This window comes from Globicephala melas, chromosome 8, assembly GCF_963455315.2.
Source record: "Globicephala melas chromosome 8, mGloMel1.2, whole genome shotgun sequence".
Lineage (NCBI taxonomy): Eukaryota > Metazoa > Chordata > Mammalia > Artiodactyla > Delphinidae > Globicephala > Globicephala melas.
This window is the reverse complement of record NC_083321.1, coordinates 74,874,363-74,896,700: the sequence shown is the minus strand read 5'-3', so window position 1 is coordinate 74,896,700 and position 22,338 is coordinate 74,874,363. Positions and strand designations below refer to the sequence as shown.

General features: G+C 33.1%; 1 protein-coding gene across 4 annotated transcripts in view; it reads right to left on the bottom strand.

Annotated features, from left to right (window-relative positions):
- The window catches only part of CNTN5 (contactin 5), a 1,371,648-nt gene that overhangs the window by 421,634 nt on the left and 927,676 nt on the right, over positions 1 to 22,338 (bottom strand). The gene's annotated exons all lie outside the window — the stretch shown is intronic.

The following is a 22,338-nucleotide window of genomic DNA, read 5'->3' as shown; positions in this document are numbered from 1 at the left end:
TTTTCTATAAATGTAAGTTTAAAAAATCATGTTACTTTTATTTTATGGAAGCCTGGAATAGTGTGTACAAATTAATTATACTCATCCATTTTGATTATTCTAGAAGTATTATAGTTATCAAAACACTCACTTGTATGTATGAAGGATTGGGGTTCAATTATCTTCCCTTAAATTATGTTGCATTTGCACAATTTAAAATATTTTCCTAAAAATAAAGTGGCCTTAAAAAAAGAATGATAGGCATTATTTATATTTCTTTTATCATTTATTAATCTATTCATAACTCAATACATATGTACTTTTCCTTTTTTATTGGGCTAGGCTGGTCAAAGAAATGATTTTTAGTTTCTTGGAAATGGTAGGAGTTCAATATTTTTATAAATAAACATTGTCCCAGAATTCCCAGTTTGTAAAACCATATTCTCCTGGTGAGAAATGCTTCTTGAAAATGTTCTGCCTTTCCTGTCATTATTTACCAATCATAAAGAGATTTTTTTCAAACTTTTCATCATTTCATGCTAAAATAGTATATTTCATAATAATACAATGTAGATCTTAAAATTTAATGTCTGTTAAACTGACGAATGATGAAAGTAAGCAGTTAAGAAAATATACTGAATGGATATGAAAGAGATAAATCATTAACTTTAATATTATAAGAGGGATCGTATAACTTATTTTTTTTGAGATATGGGTTACAATTTACTTATTTGCTGAATTTACAATCAAACCTTTTAAAATACATTCAAAGTCATTAAGGACTAATAAACAGTAAGGGCATAATGAATAAAAAGAGAGGAATTCATTAGTGAAGAAAGTGTTTAGGAATTTACACACAATTCTGCATTTCACTGTAGTTAAGTGTCTAATAGTTAATATAAATAATAGATAAAGTGACAATACAAAAGAGAAAGAATAATTCTATTTTTACTTTTTTTGGTGGCTTGAAAAACATACACACTAACTTCTAATAAAAGTCAAATTCATTCATTTTCAAATTTATATGATTCATGGCTTTAAACTAATGTGCATTGACCTTTAGAGATAGAGGCTGCCTTTTTTTCCAACAAATGACCTCAGTCTGATAACAAAGCATGACAAGGTTTCCCATTTGACTTCCTTTGACTACTCTTAGAAACACAGCACAGTGAGGCAGTGGTTGCAGTGGGGCTGTTATATCTCTTTAGAGATTATATGGTTTTATTGTCCTCTTTTCATCTTCATTGAATTTATAAATTCTGAAAAGCAATTTGGATATCAATTTATTTTAACTGAGTTTCTTAAATGTTTTCTGAAAAGTATATATATAGCTTCCAATACATTTACTACAAGTTTATATTGTGCTTATTATATTTCAAATCAACCTATGGTAGCTAAAAAATATTTTAATAGCAAACAGTCCTAAATGAAGGCCTATTTCTGATAAATTGAAGTACAAGCATGGCCTAGAAATTAGACACAAAAAAAGAAAAGAAGATTATACAATAATTATGACCTGAATTGTGTTTTGAGATCACAATGACCCAAAAGATAACACTCAGCTCTAATTGCTTTATTTTGTATCATCAGTTAATACAGGTACAATTAACATTTTCTCATGGAATTTTCTCTGTGTCATTATTTCCTAGGAGCTATAGCACCAGCAGTACAAAGGTAAATGGATTCTTTTCAACTGTGAATAGATTTTTTTTTCATAAAGACATATAGAGAAATACTAAAAAGAAGCCTGCACTTTGAAGGAGAGTGTGTTTTCCTCATTTAAATCCTTCCTCTTAGGAAAAAGAAAAAGGGTAAAACACTATTATTTATAATGTAAAAGTGGTCCTCGTGTCAGGCAAGATTCTGGTTGATCTGAGACCAGACTGATGTGAAAAAATTCTTGGTTGGAGTGGGGATGGCAACTAGAGAGAATAGTCTGAGTAAAACTACAGCCAGTTATTTTGATCTCAGTGTGAACAGAAAGCAGTTGGTTTCTTTGGAGGTACTCATCATAGAACTTAATTTGAGTGCTTATCACATTATTTTAGTAAGCATTCTATTATATCTAGGAGAGAAATGAAAATAAAGAGAACAAGAGATTTTATGGATGTGACTTTGATTATTTTTTGTCACCTACAGAAGGGAAAAAATACCTGTTCCTATGTTCTATTTTTGATCTTTAAGGGAAAAAAATGAGTAAAAATAAAAATCTTAATACAAGGACTCTAAAATTCAGTTTCAAAGTATAAACTGAAGTAAACTTCTTTCTGGACTTAGTATAAAACACATGGACAAACGGACAAGTAATAATCTGGAGGAGAAAGTTTATGATCAAGAATCACAGGGCCTCAGGCCTTGTCTTTTCTCTGACCCTTTTTCCAAGTTCAGAAACTCATGCAGAGTTTGAGAGTGGAGCTTTAACTAGAACTGTGGCTTACAGAATTATTACACCTATTCATCCTAGGTAAACCATACAAAGAAAAAGAGGTATACAGTTAATGATGTGACTGAGAGACTCACATTACAGAATATAGAGTTGGAATGTGTGATTGGAAGCATATTGACCATACATAAGACAAATCATTTCCTTTATTCATTTAACAAATATTTTTTTCAGTGCAAACTATACACCAAATACTATGTTAGGTACTGATGATACAGAATAGCTGTAAAGGAAGGATGTATATAAATGAACTAATCATACTTACTTGGGCCAACTGTCCATAGACCCAGCTCAGATGAGTCTATGCCACCAAATAGATGCATGAGCCCAAACCATCACTGCTTCAGCTTGTCACAGCCATACTTATGGGTAACTAGTACATACCATGTGCATGTACCATATAGCACTACATGCCATTCCCCTAAATGTATGTTGCAAACATATGCACACCAACACATACACATACATACACTGCACATACACTTTGGGTTCCTTCCTTCCTTCCTTCCTTCCTCAAACCTTCTTGCCTACCTGCCTGCTTTTCTGTTTTCCATCTTTTCTTTTCTTTCCTTCATTATTCCACAAAGGGTTTGGGGTAGCTTAGATATATATGTATATAATACAAAATATAAAATTGGTAGTTGACAAATTCCAGGTGAAGGCAAAATAGGTATGGCAAAAATCCTGTAGCATAACATGAGGACTTAAGAAAATATGTCATAGACTTCTTTTGTAAATTATTGGAAGTTGGCCATAACATTTGACTCATAAACTTAAGAGGGTCAAAACAAACATGCATATGTCCCCAGTCTTATAATTCATGATTATTTTAAGATCAAAACTTTCTAGTAACTCAGGAGAAGTACAGTGTCACTGGATATTAAGGTTCAAGAGGGATTTCTTCTGCAAGACTTCATAAAGATCACAGTGGGTGGTATCGTAGGCTGAGCAACTTTTCAAGTCAATTAGAAAGGTTCTTCACCCACTGAAACACTTTAAGTAGGTGTAGTGTGAGCTACACACACACACACACGCACACACACACACACACGTAAAAATATTTCAGAAATTATTCCCTAGAATGGTGAATTATTTTAAAGTGTTGGAGAGTGACAGGGGTTTTGGATACTAATTTTACGATTATGTATGCTAAATATAAGAGATTGGTTAATTATTGGGGAGAAGTGAGGGAAAATGGTCAAGGCAAGAAGATAAATCTTATATAATTAGGAATGAAGTGCTGAGGTTCACCTTTCTTCTGGTTTTTAATTTCCTAGTCTTAGATCTGTTCCAAATAAATGGCAATCCTTGGCTTATGGGAGTCATGCATTTGGCAGAAGGAATGGAAATGGGGTGATCATTTTGAATTGCACTCAGTTATACATTCACCCTATAGGTGGGGCCGTAAGTTTTAGACTGTCAATGCTCCAGGCATGCTCAATTGATTCTCTAATGTTAAAAGTGCTATGACTATAGAGATAATTCATTATGAATTCAAAAATTCTTAAAGTTGAGTTTGAATTTTTACAAAAAGTGAAACCATTGAAAAAGGCAAAACACTTTAGACCAGGTGTCAGACACAAGCTTTATTAAATATTACTAACTTTGGGGTATCAGATTCATATGTAAGATTGTTAAGATTGAGGAACTAAGATGAGTGATGTATCTGAGGGGACTCATGGATTTAACTTCTACGATTTCTACAAAAATGACTGATAGATTGCATATTGAAGTCTTTCATCAGTTTTGTTCTTGTTCCTGTTATTATCATCAAGATAATTCAGATTATTGTCAGATTTTTTGTGTATCCAATGTAAATATCCTGTAATAAAAATTGGTCAGACCTCATTCAGAAACTATCTTTGACATTGTAAAATGTTAAAAATATAAGGGCAAATAAAAGAATGGATGGATAATAATTACACTAGCTACTAGCATACTACTATATGCCAAGTTTCCTGGAAATGAAATAGTAATTTCTCTGTTTTAAAGATTCCTAAATGTATGTGAAAAGCAAATAAACACTTGACTTTGGTCATACAGTTAATAAGTAGTGAGTTGGCAAATCAAACTCAATGTGGTTGTTTTTAAAAAATGTATTAGGAAATAAGCAATTCAATATTTGGAAGTTAAAACCAACCAATAGTTGGTTTTAGGAATTTAAAAATAATCTTCATAAGCACCTATTATTAAAAATCATTTTCTGACAGATATAGAGATGAGAAAATTAGTGAAAAATTGATAAAATAATTCATACATTTATTTTGAGAGATAATTAAATTAGCATTTTAATACATAGCTATTTGTTTGCACGAAAAGTCTTTCATAAGATACTCTACAACAAGCAAGATTCTTAATAATAGTTTAAAATTAAACTAAAATAAAATTTAAAATAAAAATTTGATTATTGAATGGTACCTTGACCAAAAGCCATAGAAACATGAAGCTTTGTGGGTTTTTATTGGCAAGTGTGAGTTCATGAGCTTGTGATCAATTTGTAAGCAGATTGGGCAGGGCTTATTATCCCCAGTTATTGATGAGGACACTGTCATTCACTAAGGTTAAGTAATAAGAATAAAAACTCACAGCCAATAAGGATTTGGGCATCCAAGATGACAAATTCATTTTGGGAACTAGCATGTTTTTAATCTAGAGTTGTTCTGATACTCTTAATTTAGAATATGTTGATCAATGTGATTTTTAAAAACATTTTCCTATTATATCACATGAAGTAATTCTTTAATATATTTGTTATAAGTCATCTGTAAATGGGACAGCATATCACCTTTTGAAAATGTATATTATTTAATAAAATTAGTCTTTTGAGAATATCAATGGAGCTAATTAGAGGTATCTCAAAAAATACAGTCCCATCTATTACACGGAGATAAGAATTGAATTAAGATACAGTTGGAGACATGGTGAGGTAAATCTACAAGAGACCTGTAGATTTTATAATAATGAAATTTTCCTCATTCCCATTCTTTCTTTGGTTATATCTAACAGGTCAGTAATCTCTTGCTATGGATTACAATTTTCACTTTACATATTATCAAACCCAAATCATCCAGCCAAAGTGTTCACTGATTAAGAGGAAACCAAAGCACACCTGTGTATGTGTGCTTTGAAAAAGATGATTTTAACTACATTATAAGTGAAATAGTAAATTGCAAATGCTTTTGTAAAGAGATAAATTATCCAAAGAATGTGATAAAAATGTTTTTGATTTTAGGTCCTTTCTTTGGTATCTTGATGTACGTTATAAAAAGCTACTTCAACTGTGAATAATATATATGGTGAAATAATCTCAAATGTTAAAGTTGTATATAAATTTGTTTAACTAATGTGATGATAGTCTATGAACCCTGGCAGAGGGTTTTGTACATTTGACTTAATTTTCTCCACTCTGGGTAAACAATTACATAAATAATCCTTATTTGCTTGCTTCTAAGTTTACAATTTTTCCAAACTCAAATTAGTCTTAATTCATTCTCAGGAAATTATAAGGCTAAGCATTAGAAACTTATATATACAATGGAAATAATAGAGCATGTATAGGGAGTTTGAGTATTATAGACCAATAGAGATGGGGCCTGTGTGTCACTTAGTAAAACCAGCAAGTCATTTAGTACACACATTAATTCCTAAAACTATTAGATCTTTTTATTGTCTCTCAAAATTTTCAGCCCAACTATCCTCTTCAGCTATTTTGCATTTTATAATATTTAAATAGATAATCACTTCCTGATCTACAACCATGACTCCTTACCCCTTTCTCCTTCCATTTTATTCAAGTACAACTTCAACTTTGGTTAAATTGAACTGTCTTCCTATTCTGTTCTGGGTAAGGGAATGTGAGTGGATAAAACATCAACAATGATGACTAGTCTTGCTCTAAATTTATGACCATTAATCTCAGACAAGCCCTTTGTTTTGCCTGGTAATTCCAGTACATTTATGGAGTCCATTTTCTCTTAATCTTCTAGACAATAAGTTTACAATTACTCTCTTTCAAAACAACCTCCTGCCCCTTCCCCCACTTCTCTCCTTATAATTCCTGAAGAAAATAGAAGTATTCTAAAAACTGCATGCATGTATTCCATCTATGGGGGCACTGCAGTGTGTGCCACATATTTCCCTTCCGTGAAGGACTTGTCTGAACTGTTGGGAGTTACATTGACAGACAGCTTCCAACTTTCAGCTCCCTCAGGGACTGCCTTTGCTACAGAGAATCAGCTCATCTGAGGTTATATCCCTTCCTTGGGTAGCACAACAGCCAACATCCAACAGTTGCTCGATAAGAGCACTGACCACCTCAGCCCAACTCCAGACAATACTGGCAAGCCATTCTAGCTTTTGACATCATACTTAGTGTTAGCTGGGGCTGTTGCTGGGCCTGTATCACAGCTCAAATTATTCTCTTCCCACATCTGCTCCTTCCTCTTCCCTTCTGGTGGGTGATTCCAAAGGCACTTCTTAAAATTATTATCTACACTAAACTCCATCTCACCAAGTCTGATTCCCAGGGAAGCCAATCTGTAACACTACCACAATAGCTATTGATTTATCTGTATCTATATTGTGTCCCATCTTCTTATTGTAACTATCTGTGATCTAATCAAAGACCCATCTTTGATTAGCACTCATATGGGTATTGCTCCAAAGTTGACAAAAAAAATGTGGAAGGCAAAATTGTATCTCTTTGACCCCATTTTTCCCTCTAGGTACAAACACATTTTGTTCACCCCTTCCGCAAAAGAAAAAAAACACACACAAAGAAAAACTCCCATTTTTTTAAGCTTCTCAAATCAAGCTGTCTCTCTACCGCTGTCCAAATGTTACTGTGAAAGTAATGATCTCAACATTGTTTCATTTAATGATCAATTGCTCAGTTCTCATCTATTTGACCTATATTCAGTAGTATTGATAGAGTTGATCACATTTTTCTTCACTTGCATTTCTCCTCCTTCACTGTGCCCTCCCCTTCACTTTCATTAGCTTGTTCTTCCTCATCTTCCCAATATCTAGACATTTCATGGCCCCTCCTTGGATCTTTTCATTTCTCAGTCCGTACCATTCCCAAGTTTATCTTACCTAGCCCTTGTATTTAAAAATCATGTATAAACCAAAAAATTACCAAACTTATTCCTGCCTGGACACCTCCCTTGAATGGCAGCACACACACACACACACACACACACACACACACACACAATTTGACATTTCCATCTAAATGTTTAATAAGCATTGCAAACATAACACATCCTATTCGGACTCCCATTTTCACCTGCCAACTTATCATTGCCATAATATTTCCCATCAGAGTAAATAATCATTCCATTCTTCCAGTTATTAAAACAAAATACAAAAATAATCTGTAATTCAGTATGTCTCTCACACCCTACATACATTCATGAGCAAGTCCTACTGATATTATTTCATAATATATCCAGAATCCAACAACATCTAACTTCTTCTACAGCTTTCATCTAAGCCTCTCTCACCTTGATTGTTGTGATATCACCCTACTGGTGTCACTGCTCCTTCCTTTGCTTTCTTTCTATTTATTAGCACTGTAGTCAGAGCTGGTTATTTTAAAATAAAGTTATATATACCAAATGCTTTAAATGGCTTTTTATCTCACTAAGAGGAAAAGTCAAACTTTTGAGACTTACGATGCCCTACAGGCCCTAGACTATCTAGACTTTATTTCCTCTTTGATGTCATCTCTTACAACTACATACATCTTCCCTCCCTCCATTCTAGCACACTAGTTTCCTTGCCTTTTATCAAATATATCAAGTATTATCCTGCCTCAAAGCCTTTGTACTTGTTGCTTCCTCCATCTAGAACACCTTCCCCCCAGATATAATAATGACTGTCATCTTTCCCTCTTTAGGTCTTTATTTTAATGTCACCTTCATGGAGAGATCTTTCCTGGATAACTTATCAAAAAGTATGACCTCCATGACCCTCTACACATCCTTTATTCCATTTCCCTATTTTTTTTTTATTTAGCACTTATTTGCTAACAAACTATTTACTTGTTTTGTCTATTGTGTCCCCCACACAGAGAATTTATGGTCTATGAGAGAAGGGATTTTTGTTTGCTATGTTCATTGTAATATTCTTAGGCACTTGCCCTAGCTGTTCTCTCTGCCTGAACTACTCTCCATCTAGAGTAGAATCCTAAAAATATATTTTAAAATATTGCTATAAAAAATGAGATTTTTGAAAGCAAAAGACCAAGGTTCAAATTCTAGTATCCCTATTTATTAATGGCCTCCTTGGGCAAATTATTTTACTTCACTATGCTTTACTTCCCAGGCAAGATGAGATAATTAATTATATATATGTTATAAGATTACTGTGAAAAATTCCCTGACATATAAAATTATGTTACATAACTGACCAATTAAAAAGCACTTAATCACGAGTATTTCCCTCTTTAATTTCAGAAAGATATATCTTATCAACTTCTAATTATAACCTAAATATTTCTTTTTCTAAATACTTTGAGCTATAGTATAAGAGGTTCTCAAATTCTAATATTTGAGGACAATCTACAAAGTTATACAAATTAAAAGAGGAAATAACACTCATTAAGTAAAAGAGGCAGCTGAGTGGAGCCAAATTTAAACAAGCTACTTCTCTGTTCATGTCTCAGCTTCTTTATCTGTGAAATGAAGGCTAAAAAAATTATCTCATAAAAATTTTTAAGACTTAAATATAATAATGTATACACAGCAATTAGTACAACACATGGCACAACACAATAAATTAAAGCAATTATAACTGTTATTATTCTTGTTATAAAAAATCACTGTTGTGAGAATCATGAGATTAATGCTAAACTTAACTCTTCTATTATTTAGCTATGCAATTTTCAGCAATAGTTTAACCTTCCTGTGTTTTCTTCTTCATCTATAAATCAGGGATTTTGGTCACTCAAGAGAAATAAGCTTAAATGCCTGTGCAGTTGAAAGTATAAGATATTTAAAGAACAACTATTGATGAGAAAGAACATAAGACTTGCAGAAAATATCTTCTACAAATAAAAAATTTAAAGAAGAAAACAACAAGACAGGTAGGAGAGGTGAGACACAGTGTAGTCAAGATTTATACCACAACCTACCCCAGCCCTACCCACCAGCAGCTGGCAGCCTCTGCACAAATCAGGGCTTGGTAACCAATGAGACCAAGGACCAGCCATGCCTACCAGGCTACCCACATAGTCAGCCTGCAGCAACAGCAGGGCAACCCTAGAGCATATAATTCTGGTGACCAGAATGAGTGCACTGCCAGGAAGCATAAGACATCTCCTATAAAAGGCTAATTTTCCAAGTCTGGTAATATAGACAACCCACCAAATACAAAGAAATAAAAACAGCAAATTAGGCAAAATGAGGTGACAGAAGAATATGTTCCTAATAAAGACGATAAACCCCAGAAGAAGAAATAAGTGAAACAGAGATAAGCAATCTATCTGATAAAGAGTTCAAGGTAATGATCGTAAAGATGTTCAAAGAACTCAGGAGAAGTTTGGATGAACAGAGTGAGAAGTTAGACATTTTTAACAAAGTGTAAGAAAACATAAAAAAGAATCAAACATAGTTTGGTTTTACCTTTGCTTGGTATTATTTACCAAATGTAGGTAAATAATACAATAACTGAAAGCAAAAATACACTGGAAGGTATCAACAGTAGATTAGATGATAAAGAGAAACAGATCAGTGGGCTAGAAGACAGAGCAGTGGAAATCACTGCAGTGAACAGAGAAAGACAAAAGAATAAAATGAAATAAAGACAGTTTAAGAGACACTGCAACAACATCAAGCATGCTAATATCCACATTATAGGGGTCCCAGGAGGAGAAGAGGGAAAGAAATGGTCAGAGAACATATTTGAAGACTTCGTAGCTGAAACTTCCTTAATCTGGGAAAGGAAACAAATATCCAGGTCCAGGAAACAGAGTTCCAAACAAGATTAAACCAAAGAGGACCAGACCAAGACACATTGTGATTAAAATGGCAAAAATTAAAGATAAAGAGAAAATATTCTAAAGAGCAACAAGTTATGAACAAGGGAACACCCATGAGGCTATCAGCTGACTTTGCAGCAGAAACTCTGCAGGCAATATGGGAGTGTGTTACTATCAATTTCTCCCTTTATGTCTGTTAATATTTGTTTTATGTATTTAGGTTCTCCTATATTGGGCTCATATATATTTACAATTGTTATATCTTCTATAGTAACACAACAATAAAAGGGGATTTTAACACACCACTTACATCACTGGACAGAAAATCCAGACTGAAAATCCATAAGGAAACACTGGCCTTAAAGGACACATTAGACCAGATGGTCTTTATATATCTATATCAAGATATAGATATAGATATCTTAAATTTCTGTGTTTCCTGGGCCCTACAAAAAACCCAAGCATGTGAATGCTAAACAATATGCTACTAAACAACCAAAGGTTCTCTAAAGAAATCAAAGAAGAAATTAAAAACTATCTGTAGATAAATGCACTACAACAAAACAATCCAAAAGCAGTTCTTAAAGAGAAGTTTATGGCAATACAAGCCTACTTCAGGAAATAAGAAAAATGTTAAGTAAACAACTTAACTTTACAACAAAAGGAACCAGAGAAAGAAGAACAAAGAAAATCCAAAGTAAGTGGAAGTAAAGAAATCATAAAGATCAGGGTAAAATTAAATAAAATAGAGACTAAAAAAACAATGAAAAAGATAAATGAAACTGAGAGCTGGTCCTTTGCAAAGATAAATAAAATTGATAAATATTTACCAGACTCATCAAGAAAGAAAAAAGAGAGCACACCAAAATCAATAAAATCAGAAATAATAAAGAAGTTGCAACTAAAACCACACAAATAAAAAGGGATTATAAGAGGATAATTCTATGCCAATAAGCTGGAAAACCTAGAAGAAATGGACAAATTCCTAGGAAAGAACAAGAAAGAAATATGAAGAGGCAAATTACTAGTACTGAAATTGAATCAGTAATAAAAAAAATCCCACAACAAACAAAAGTCCAGAACCAGATTGCTTCACAGTTGAATTCAACAAAACATTTAAAGAAGACTAAATGCCTTTTCTTCACAAACAATTTCTAAGAATTTCAGAGAAAGGAATGTTTCCTAACTCATTTTGTGAGACCAGGATCACCCTGATATGAAAAGCAGACAAGGGTATCACAAGAATATAAAATTGCAGGCCAATATCCCTGATGAACATAGGTGCAAAAATCCTCAACAAAATACTTGCACACCAAATTCAACAATATATAAAAAGGATCATACACCATGTTCAAGTGAGTTTTATCTCAGGGCTACAAGGATGGTTCAATATCCACAAATCAATCAATGTTATACTCTATATTAATAAATTGAAGAATAAAAGTCATCTGATCATCTCAATAGATGGAGAAAAATCTTTTGACAAAATTCAACATTGATTTATGATAAAAACTCTTCACAAATTGAGTATAGAAGGAACATACCTCAACATAATAAAGGTCATATATGACAAACTCATAGCTAACATCATAGTTATGAAAAGCTACAATCAAGAACAAGAGAAGGATGCCCACCCTTACCACTTTTATTCAACATAGTATTGGAGTTCCTAACTATAGGAATCAGATAAGAAAAAGAAACAAAAGGAATTGAACTTGGAAAGAAGTAAACCTGTCACCCTTTGCAGATGACATGATACTATACATAGAAAATCCTAAAGACACCACCAAAAATTACTGGAACTCATCAATGAATTTGGTAAAGTTTCATGATACAAAATTAATATACAGAACTCTGTTGTGTTTCTTGATACTATCAGTGAACTGTCATAAGGAAAAATTAAGGAAAAAAACCCATCTACAATCACATCAAAAAGAATAAGGTACCTAGGAATAAATCTAACTAAGGAGGTAAAAGACCTGTACTCAGACAACTGTAAGACACTGTTGAAAGATATTGAAGATGACACAAACAGATGGAAAGATATACTGTGATCATGAATTAGAAGAATTAATATTGTTAAAATGACCATACTACCCAAAGAAATCTATAGATTCAGTGCAATCCCCCTGTCAAATTACCAATGGCATTTTTCACAGAGCCACAACAAATAATTCTATAATTTGTATGGAAACGCAAAAGACTCCAAAATCCATAACAATCTTCAGGAAGAAGAAGAACACTGGAGGTATCACACTCCCTAATTTCGAATCATACCACCAAGCTACCATAACCAAAACAGTATGGTACAAATTCAGATATATGTATCAATGGAACAGAATAGAGAGCTGAGAAACAAGCCCACACTTACATGGACAATTAATCTATGATAAAGGAGGCAAGAATATACAATGGGGAAAAAACAGTCTTGTCGACAGCCTCTGCAATAAATGATGTGGAGTAAACTGGACAGCTACATGCAAAAGAATCAAATCGGATTACTCTCCCACACAATGCAGAAAAATAAATTCAAAATGGTTTAAGACTTAATGTAAGACCAGTGATCATAAAATTTCTAGAAGAAACAAAGGCAGTACTTGCTTAACATTGGTCTTAGTAATTTTTTGGGATACGTCTTCTCAGGTAAGGAAACCAAAAGTAAAAATAAACAAATGGAACTATGTCAAACTAAAAAGATTTTGCACAGTGAAGGAAACTATCAACCAAATGAAAATGCCACCTACTTAATGTGATAAGATATTTTCAAACAATTTGAAAATTGATAGCGTGTTAATATGCAAAATATACAAAGAACTTATAAAACTCAACATCAAAAAACACCAAAAAACAAGCAACCAGGTTAAAAAACGGGCAGAGGATTTGAATAGACGTTTTTCCAAAGAACACATACAGATGGTCAAATGGCACATTAAAAGATGCTCAACATAACTAATCCTATGAGAAATGCTAATTAAAGCCACAGTGAGATATCAACTCTCACCTGTCTGAATGGCTATTATCAATAACAAATTAAAAAGTGTTGGAGAGGATTTAGAGAAGGCACTGTTGGTGGAAATGTAAATTGGTGCAGCCACTGTGGAAAACGGTATGGAGACTCCTGAAAAAAAATAAAAATAGAACTACCAGCAATTCCACTCCTGGGTATTTACCCAAAGAAAATAAAAACACTAATTAGGAAAAATATGTGCACCATAGTTCCCTGCAGCATTATTTACAATAGCTAAAGTATGGAAGCAATCTAAGTGCCCAGCAATAGATGAATTGGTAATGAAAATGGCATATATATATATATATATATATACAATGGAATATTACTCAGCCATAAAAAAGAATGGAATCTTGCCATTTGTGACAACATGGATGGACCTAGAGGGTATTATGCTAAGTGCAATGTCAGACATAGAAAACAAATACTGTATGATTCCCACTTATATGTGAATCTAAAACAAAACAAAACAAATTGATAAGCATAACTGAACAGAAAGAGTCATAAAAGCAGTGAACAAAAAGGTGATTGTCAGTGAGGAGGGCCTCAGGAGAGGGAAGGAATAGGTAAGGGAAATTTACAGGTACAAACTTTCAGTTACAAAATAAGTGAGTCACAGTTAGGAAATGTACAGTGTGGGTAAAAGTTGATAACTATGTGATAACTGTATGGTGACAGATGACAAGTAGACTAATCATCATGATCACTTTTAAATGTATAGAAATATCAGATTACTATGTTGTGTACCATGAGGCTAACATAATGCTGTACTTCAATTATACTTCAAAAACAAATGAACAAACTCATAAAAAAAAGATATCAGGTTTGTGTTTACCAAAGGCAGGAGTGTGGGGCAGGGGGAATTGGATGAAGGCAGTCAAAAGGTACGAACTCCCAGTTTTAAGATAAATAAGTATTAGGGATGTAATGTACAACATGATAAATATAATTAACACTGCTGTCTCTGTTCTATACACCAAAGTTTTTAAGATGGTAAATCATGGGTTCTTATCACAAGGTAAATTTTTTTTTCTATTTCTTTAATTTTGTATCTATATGAGATGATAGTTGTTCACTATACTTGTTGTGATAATAATTTCATGATGTATGTAAGTCAAATCATTATGCTGTATACCTTAAACTTATACAGTGTCGTATGTCATTTATATCAATAAAACTGTGTAAAAAATGATAATCATGGTGGGACCTAGGTAAAATGGAGAGAGTATGCACACAAAGTCATTTACATGTGTTTAATAAACACTGTGTAAACTAAAGGAAACACTTGTGTGTAAGATTTTTCCTGGAGAACAGCTTTTCAAGCTTGGTTTTGATGATCTCTAAGATGCTAAACACGCCATGAATTTAACTTACCGCCTATGATTCTAACTTCAAGCTATCATTCAGAACCAATTTTTTTTTTCAGAACCTAATTTTTATGTGTAGTTATATATTACGTATCATTCAGAACTTATTTCAATCTGCAAACATATTTATGAAATAAATACATATATAAAAAATAAAATATATATGAATGAATACTCCTAACTAGTCTCCATTACTACATTGAATATCAAATGAAACACTTTTTATATTTTGTATTTATATTTTGATGATTGACTTGATAATCAACTGAAATAAGAAAATATTGTTATCAGCGTAAAATTGTACACCATTTACTTACAAGGCTACAGTTTTCTGTAGTTTTATCATGATTGATCTAAGAAAAATAAACATAGAAAAAAGTTGCTGAAATGAACATTCTGCCATTATAATTGCTATAATGTGTCATGCTTATCTTCTAAATTATACATTAGGAGACTTTATATTCAAGTCACAATGAATTATATTTTAAAGCCTTTTATACAGTGTCTGACACATAAAAGACGATATGTGTTTTAAAATAGTAAAGGACTTCCCTGGTGGCACAGTGGTTAAGAATTCACCTGTCAATGAAGGAGACATGGGTTCAATCCCTGGTCCAGGAAGATCCCACATTCCACAGAGCAACTAAGTCCATGAGCCACAACTACTGAGCCTGCACTCTAGGGTCTGCAAGCCACAACTACTGAAGCCCACATGCCTAAAGCACATGTTCCACAACAAGAGAAGTCACCGCAATGAGAAGCCCGCACACCGCAACAAAGAGTAGCCCCCACTCACTGCAGCTAGAAAAAGCCTGCACGCAGCAGGAAAGGCCCAACGCAGCCGTAAATAAATAATAAATAAATAAATTTAAAAAAATAAAGTAAAATGTATTTTAGTGTGTACATATGAAGCTCCAGTCATTGTAGTGTAGAAGATAATACTTAGAGGAATTATTCCAAAGTTATATTTTTGGTAAATGATAGGCCAGTAGACATCATGATTTCCTTCCTCATTTGTAGAATATGAAAACTAGATTGTAATAATACCCCCAAGCCAACAGATGTCTTTATGCAGTTTGAAGAACTGTAGCAGAAGTTAAGTTTTACAGAAATGTCTGCTCTTCTACTTTGTGCAAACTCAGGATGACTCTTATTTTAAAAATCTAATTTATTTCTATTAATATCAAGAATTTCTGAGACCTTACCATATTTTTATAGAAAAACTCCTCTCTGTTGTATATCTCTCCACTCCTACAAGGCAATTTTTAGTTCTACTAGCTCTTACTTAGAATAGCTTCAATGGACAACACAATTATTTCTTTTCCATATATCTACTGAAAATATATAATTAACTGGTGAGTATATTTTTTAAACAATTTTTTCACTCTAAGTATAAATTATACTTTTGAATTTGAGCATTAAACATTTCAGCAAGGCAATAGATTTTCCCCTCCTAAATCCAACCCAGTCCCAAACTGCATGAGAAAATTTGTATTGGTCTCTTTTGAATTTTGCTTTGGTTATACCAGTTCTTTCCATAATTGACTAATGTGTGTGTTCGAGTGTTTTGCTCTGCCAAATTTGTTTTCAACTGCTGTGCGTATTGCAGAGCACTTAGAACAGGTCCTGGCCCCCTGAGCAAATTCTTCAAGATGTAAATTGCTGGCTTTTCTTGATTCCCTTAGCTCATTTGCTGTTGTAGAGTTAAATCAAGTATCATGGATTTGCATTTTTTTACAAGCTATAACCTCACTAGTTCTATTTAAATAACTTACACCCTATTTAATTAAAAAATCTTAGGGAGCTACTTTATTTCATAACTCAGCTGACTAGTGTTCAATTTTCAACTTATCTTAGATCTTTGTGAAAAACCTCATGCCTTGCCTTAGACTAAATCTCCTCTGACCTTGTAGCAGTTCTTTTGTTTTGTTTTTTTTTTCCTTTTTCAGCATTCAGTTATCTTAGGAAGTTTTAATTTGTGATCTTCATTTAGGCTGAACTAATATGGCAAGTGATTTTGAGTAATGCTCAAATTTTAGGGAGGGTTGATTTTACTATGTGCAGCAACTCATATTATACAGCAATTCAATGGTGAGAAAAAAATAAATAACAAGTTATTTCAGGTCAAATCTCAGGTCATTTGCAGTATATCACCTATGCTTAGTAAGTCCAGTGCCTGGCATTCAAAAATTACTGGTTGAATGAATGAATGAATAAATGATGCACACTTAAAAGGGCAGTTGCTACAAATTGATCTCTGTAAATGTCAAACACTACTCTCTTCCTATTTGATTTATTTCCATGAAACAAGAGAAGAGTTATTTTTTTTTCTTAAGGCAGAATACACATTTAAATAATTTATTGAAAACACTACTTTTGTGTAGAAATTTCCATCAATTATATGAAGAAATTCTTGACAGAATGAAATCACTTTTCACATTAAGCATCAGTTCAATATACTAGTATTCTCATGATTTTTTTTTCTGTTTTGTAGTTGCTCTAGTTCTTTTGAATTAAAGTACAAGAAAATACTTCCCAGAAATTTTGTAGGGCTAAGATGACTATTTACTCATTGTACATTTTTCTTTAAATCTGCTATGGCATATGCATTGCTTACATTGCTGAAAGGCATCCCACATAATCTAGTCCAAGGCTCGCAGACATTTTCTGTAAAGTGTCAGATAGTAAATATTTGAGGCTTCATAGGCCAAAAGGCAAAACTGAGCATATTATATGATACTGTCATATAATTTTCATGTCACAAAGTATTATTGTTTTAAATTTTTCAACAATTTAAAAATGTAAAAATAAATCCTTAGCTTGTGGGCTCTGCAAAAACAAAGATTTAGCCTGTGGCTGTAGTTTATTGACCCCTGGTCTAGTCTGATGAAATTAGTAGGAATAGGAAGACTTAATAAATTTCTACTGCTAGAGAGTCAATGACTTTTTACATAGCCTGTTCAAATCATTTTACAGAAGTAAGATATTTGCATGGTAGAAGAGCTTGGCCTCTAGAATCAGAAAGGAATGGATTTGAATTCTCTTCCACTTATTGCCCATGTAATGCTGGACAAGCTCCTTTAAGCTTCAGTTTCCCTACCTGTGCAATAGGAATAATAATACTACAAAATTAGTATCAGGGGGACAATGCTTGCAATTCATCCAGCAGCAGGCCTTAACTTATAGTTAATCCTCAGTAAATGTTAGCTATTACTATTTTATATGAAGAGTTAGCACATTCATCCTATATCCAGCATCTAGCACTATGTTTACTAAATAGCAGTTCAGTTTTTTATTCATTCATTTTCCTTCATTAAACAAATATTCATTGCATGTCTACTATGTGTCAGGCACCATGTTAGGTACTTAATAATTATTGTTGAATGAATAAACCTTGACTGGTGAGCTGATTATAGGTATAGGAAAAAGTAAGTCATTCTATGTTCTTGAACAGAGAAGACATACCAATAATAGTTCTCAGAAATATTGTGATTATCTTAGCAGCTTATAGTTCAAATGGCATCTCAAACTGAATCTTTAAAAAATATGTAAAATGGAAGTATGATAATGATGATGCCGATGATGATGATGACAGCTAACATTTACTGAATATGCACTACCTGTTAATCACTGTACTAAGGGCTCTATATATGTTTTCTTTTTTTTTTACGTTATATTTTATTTTCTTATGTCTTTTTTTTTTTTTGAAGTATAGTTGATTTACAATGTATTGCCAATCTCTGCTGTACAGCAAAGTGACTCAGTTTTACACATACATTCTTTATTTTATATTCATTTCCATTATGGTTTATCCCAGGGTATTGAATATAGTTCCTTGTGCTATACATTAGGACCTTATTGTTTATCCATTCTAAATGTAATAGTTTGCATCTACTAATCCCAAACTCCCAGTCCATCCCTCTCTCTCCCACATTCCCCCTTGGCAACCACAAGTCTTTTCTCTATGTCTATGAGTCTGTACCTGTTTTGTAGATAGGTTCATTTGTGCCATATTTTACATTTCATATATAAGTGATATCATATGGTAGTTGTCTTTTTCTTTCTGACTTACTTCACTTTGTATGATGATCTCTAGTTGCATCCATGTTGCTGCAAATGGCATTATTTTGTTGTTTTTTATGGCTGAGTAGTATTGCATTGTATATATATGTATCCATTACCCATTCATCTGTTGATGGACAAGTTGTTGATGGATATCCATCTGTTGATGGATAAGTTGTTTCCATGTTTTGGCTATTGTAAACAGTGCTGTTATGAACATAAGGGTGCATATATCTTTTTGAATTATAGTGTTCTCTGGGTATATTCCCAAGAGTGGGATTGCTGGATTATATGGTAATTCTGCTTTTAGTTTTCTGAGGAACATCCATACTGTTTTCCATAGTGACTGTACCAACTTACATTCCCACCAACTGTGTATGAGCGTCCCCTTTTCACCCTACCCTCTCCAGAATTTTTTATTTGTAGACTTTTTAAAAATGGCCATTCTGACTGGTGTGAGTTGGTACCTCATTGTAGTTTTGATTTGCATTTCTCTAATAATTGGTGATGTTGAGCATCATTTCATGTGCCTGATGTCCATCTGTATGTCGTCTTTAGAGAAATGTCTATTAAGGTCTTCTGCCCATTTTTCGATTGGGTTGTTTGGTTTTCTGTTGTTGAGCTGTATGAGCTGTTTGTATATTTTGGAGATTAAGCCCTTGTCTGTTGCATCATTTGCAAATATTTTCTCCCATTCCATAGTGTGTCTTTTTGTGTTTTCTTTTGTTTGGATGGTTGGTTTTTTCATGAATTTTATTTTATTTTATTTTTATACAGCAGGTTCTTATTAGTCATCAATTTTATACACATCAGTGTATATGTCAATACCAATAGCCCAATTCATCACACCACCACCACCACCCCCCACCTCTGCTTCCCCCCTTGGTGTCCATACGTTTGTTCTCTACATCTGTGTCTCAATTTCTGCCCTGCAAACAGGTTCATCTGTACCATTTTTCTAGGTTCCACATATACGCATTAATATACAATATTTGTTTTTCTCTCTCTGACTTACTTCACTCTGTATGACAGTCTCTAGATCCATCCACATCTCTACAAATGACCCAATTTCATTCCTTTTTATGGCTGAGTAACATTCCATTGTATACATGTACCACATCTTCTTTATCCATTTATCTGTCGATGGGCACTTAGGTTACTTCCATGACCTGGCTATTGTAAATAGTGCTGCAATGAACATTGGGGTGCATGTGTCTTTTTGAACTATGGTTTTCTCTGGGTATAGGCCCAGTAGTGGGATTGCTGGGTCACATGGTAATTCTATTTTTAGTTTTTTAAGGAACCTCCATACTGTTCTCCATAGTGGCTGTATCAATTTACATTCCCACAAACAGTGCAAGAGGGTTCCCTTTTCTCCACACCCCCTCCAGCATTTGTTGTTTGTAGATTTTCTGATGATGCCCATTCTAACTGGTGTGAGGTGATATCTCATTGTAGTTTTGATTTGCATTTCTCTAATAATTAGTGATGTCATGTGCTTCTTGGCCATCTGTATGTCTTCTTTGGAGAAAGGTCTCTTTAGGTCTTCTGCCCATTTTTGGACTTTTTTTTTTTTTTAATATTAAGCTGCATGAGCTGTTTATATATTTTAGAGATTAATTCTTTGTTCGTTGATTCATTTGCAAATATTTTCTCCCATTCTGAGAGTTGTCTTTTTGTCTTGTTTATGGTTTCCTTTGCTGTGCAAAAGCTTTGAAGTTTCATTAGGTCCCATTTGTTTATTTTTGTTTTTATTTCCATTACTCTAGGAGGTGGATCAAAAAAGATCTTGCTGTGATTTATGTCAAAGTGTGTTCTTCCTATGTTTTCCTCTAAGAGTTTTATAGTGTCTGGTCTTACATTTAGATCTCTAATCTAATCTCAATTAATTCTCTCAAAAATATCCTTTTATTTAAATACATTTATTACTCGAAATTTTGCTTATTTATTTTGTAATGAGGACTTGAGGCTCAGAGAAATTATATACAGTTGCCCAACATCACACAGCTAGTAAGCAAAAGAAAATCCCTGGAGATTAATTTGTATATTAATATTATGAACTTTTAATTAATTTGATAAACTTTAATTGAATACCTAGAATGTAGGATCAATAACACGGTCCTTGCTTCAAGAAGCTCATTTATTCATTCACTCACTCACTCTTTCTTTCAAGTGTAAATTAAATGTCTACTATCTTCCAGGCACTTAAAGGCACTGAGGTTATAGCAATGAGTATTGAATTTGCCTTTCAAATAATATTCATTGTTTTTATTTTGTTTTATTTTGTTTTTAGAGAATATTCTGAAGAATTGTATATTTTCCTTGTGTAGTGACAATCATTTCCTTTTCTTTTACAATTCTTTCCTAGCTGCCATATTAAATCTTATATGTTTTTATCTTTATTCTGATTGTTCTGAATTTTCTAGACATAAAAACATAACATTTCGAAATACTGTTAACTTTTGTCACTTTTTAACAATATTATATCTTAAATTTTTCTTATTTCATTTGTTTTAGTAACTCAATTAGAATTTTAAGATCACTATTATGTTACATGATGGCAAAGTAAGAAATCTTATCATTTTTGCTTCTTTAATGGAAATGTCTCAGAAGTTTCTCTATTAAATAATATGGTAATATTTGCTTCAAATTTGATAGAATAAATGAAACTAAGAGACTTTCACTAAAAATTTATATTTCACTCAACTGTTTTTAAAATTAAATATAGACTTTTCAGTATTTGATAAGAAAATCAAATTTAAATGTATCTATTTCCATGCTACATTATGTTAAATAGATTTCCTAATGCTAATTTATTTTTTGATTCCGAGAAATACAAAAGACTAGAAGATATATGATAAAGTTGTTTACTTCTGCTCTTTTACCAGTTTCTCCTTGAGATCCCAATAGTGCTTGCTTTTTAAATTTAATATTAATGAATAAATGTTTACAATTTTTATATTTCCATTATTGACTATACCTTTTATAAATATATAATCACTAGCTCCTTTCTTGCTTGGGGCCTTCACTCTTATTTCCTTCGCCTGCAGTGATGTTATTTCTCACCAACCTATCCCCCAATAGTCACATATGTGTGCACAAATGATCAAGCACAACACACATAGACTAGTATATGTATATGGAATTTTTAATCTTTTAGCTATTAGCTTAAATATCACTTCTTCAGCCATGCCTCCACACAAATCCAATCTCCCAAAATTATAGGTTCACACACTGACTATTTCTCTCTTTGCCTTTATCTTAAGTGTAAATAACTTTGTGCAATTACTTTTTAAATACTTGGCTCCCTTCAATAAGCTTCGCAAGGGCAAGTACCAAGTTTGTGTTACTTAGTGTTGTGGCCCATTATCTAAAAGAACACCTTGGGGCTTCCCTGGTGGCGCAGTGGTTGAGAGTCCGCCTGCCGATGCAGGGGACACGGGTTTGTGCCCCAATCCGGGAGGATCCCACATGCCACGGAGTGGCTGGGCCCATGAGC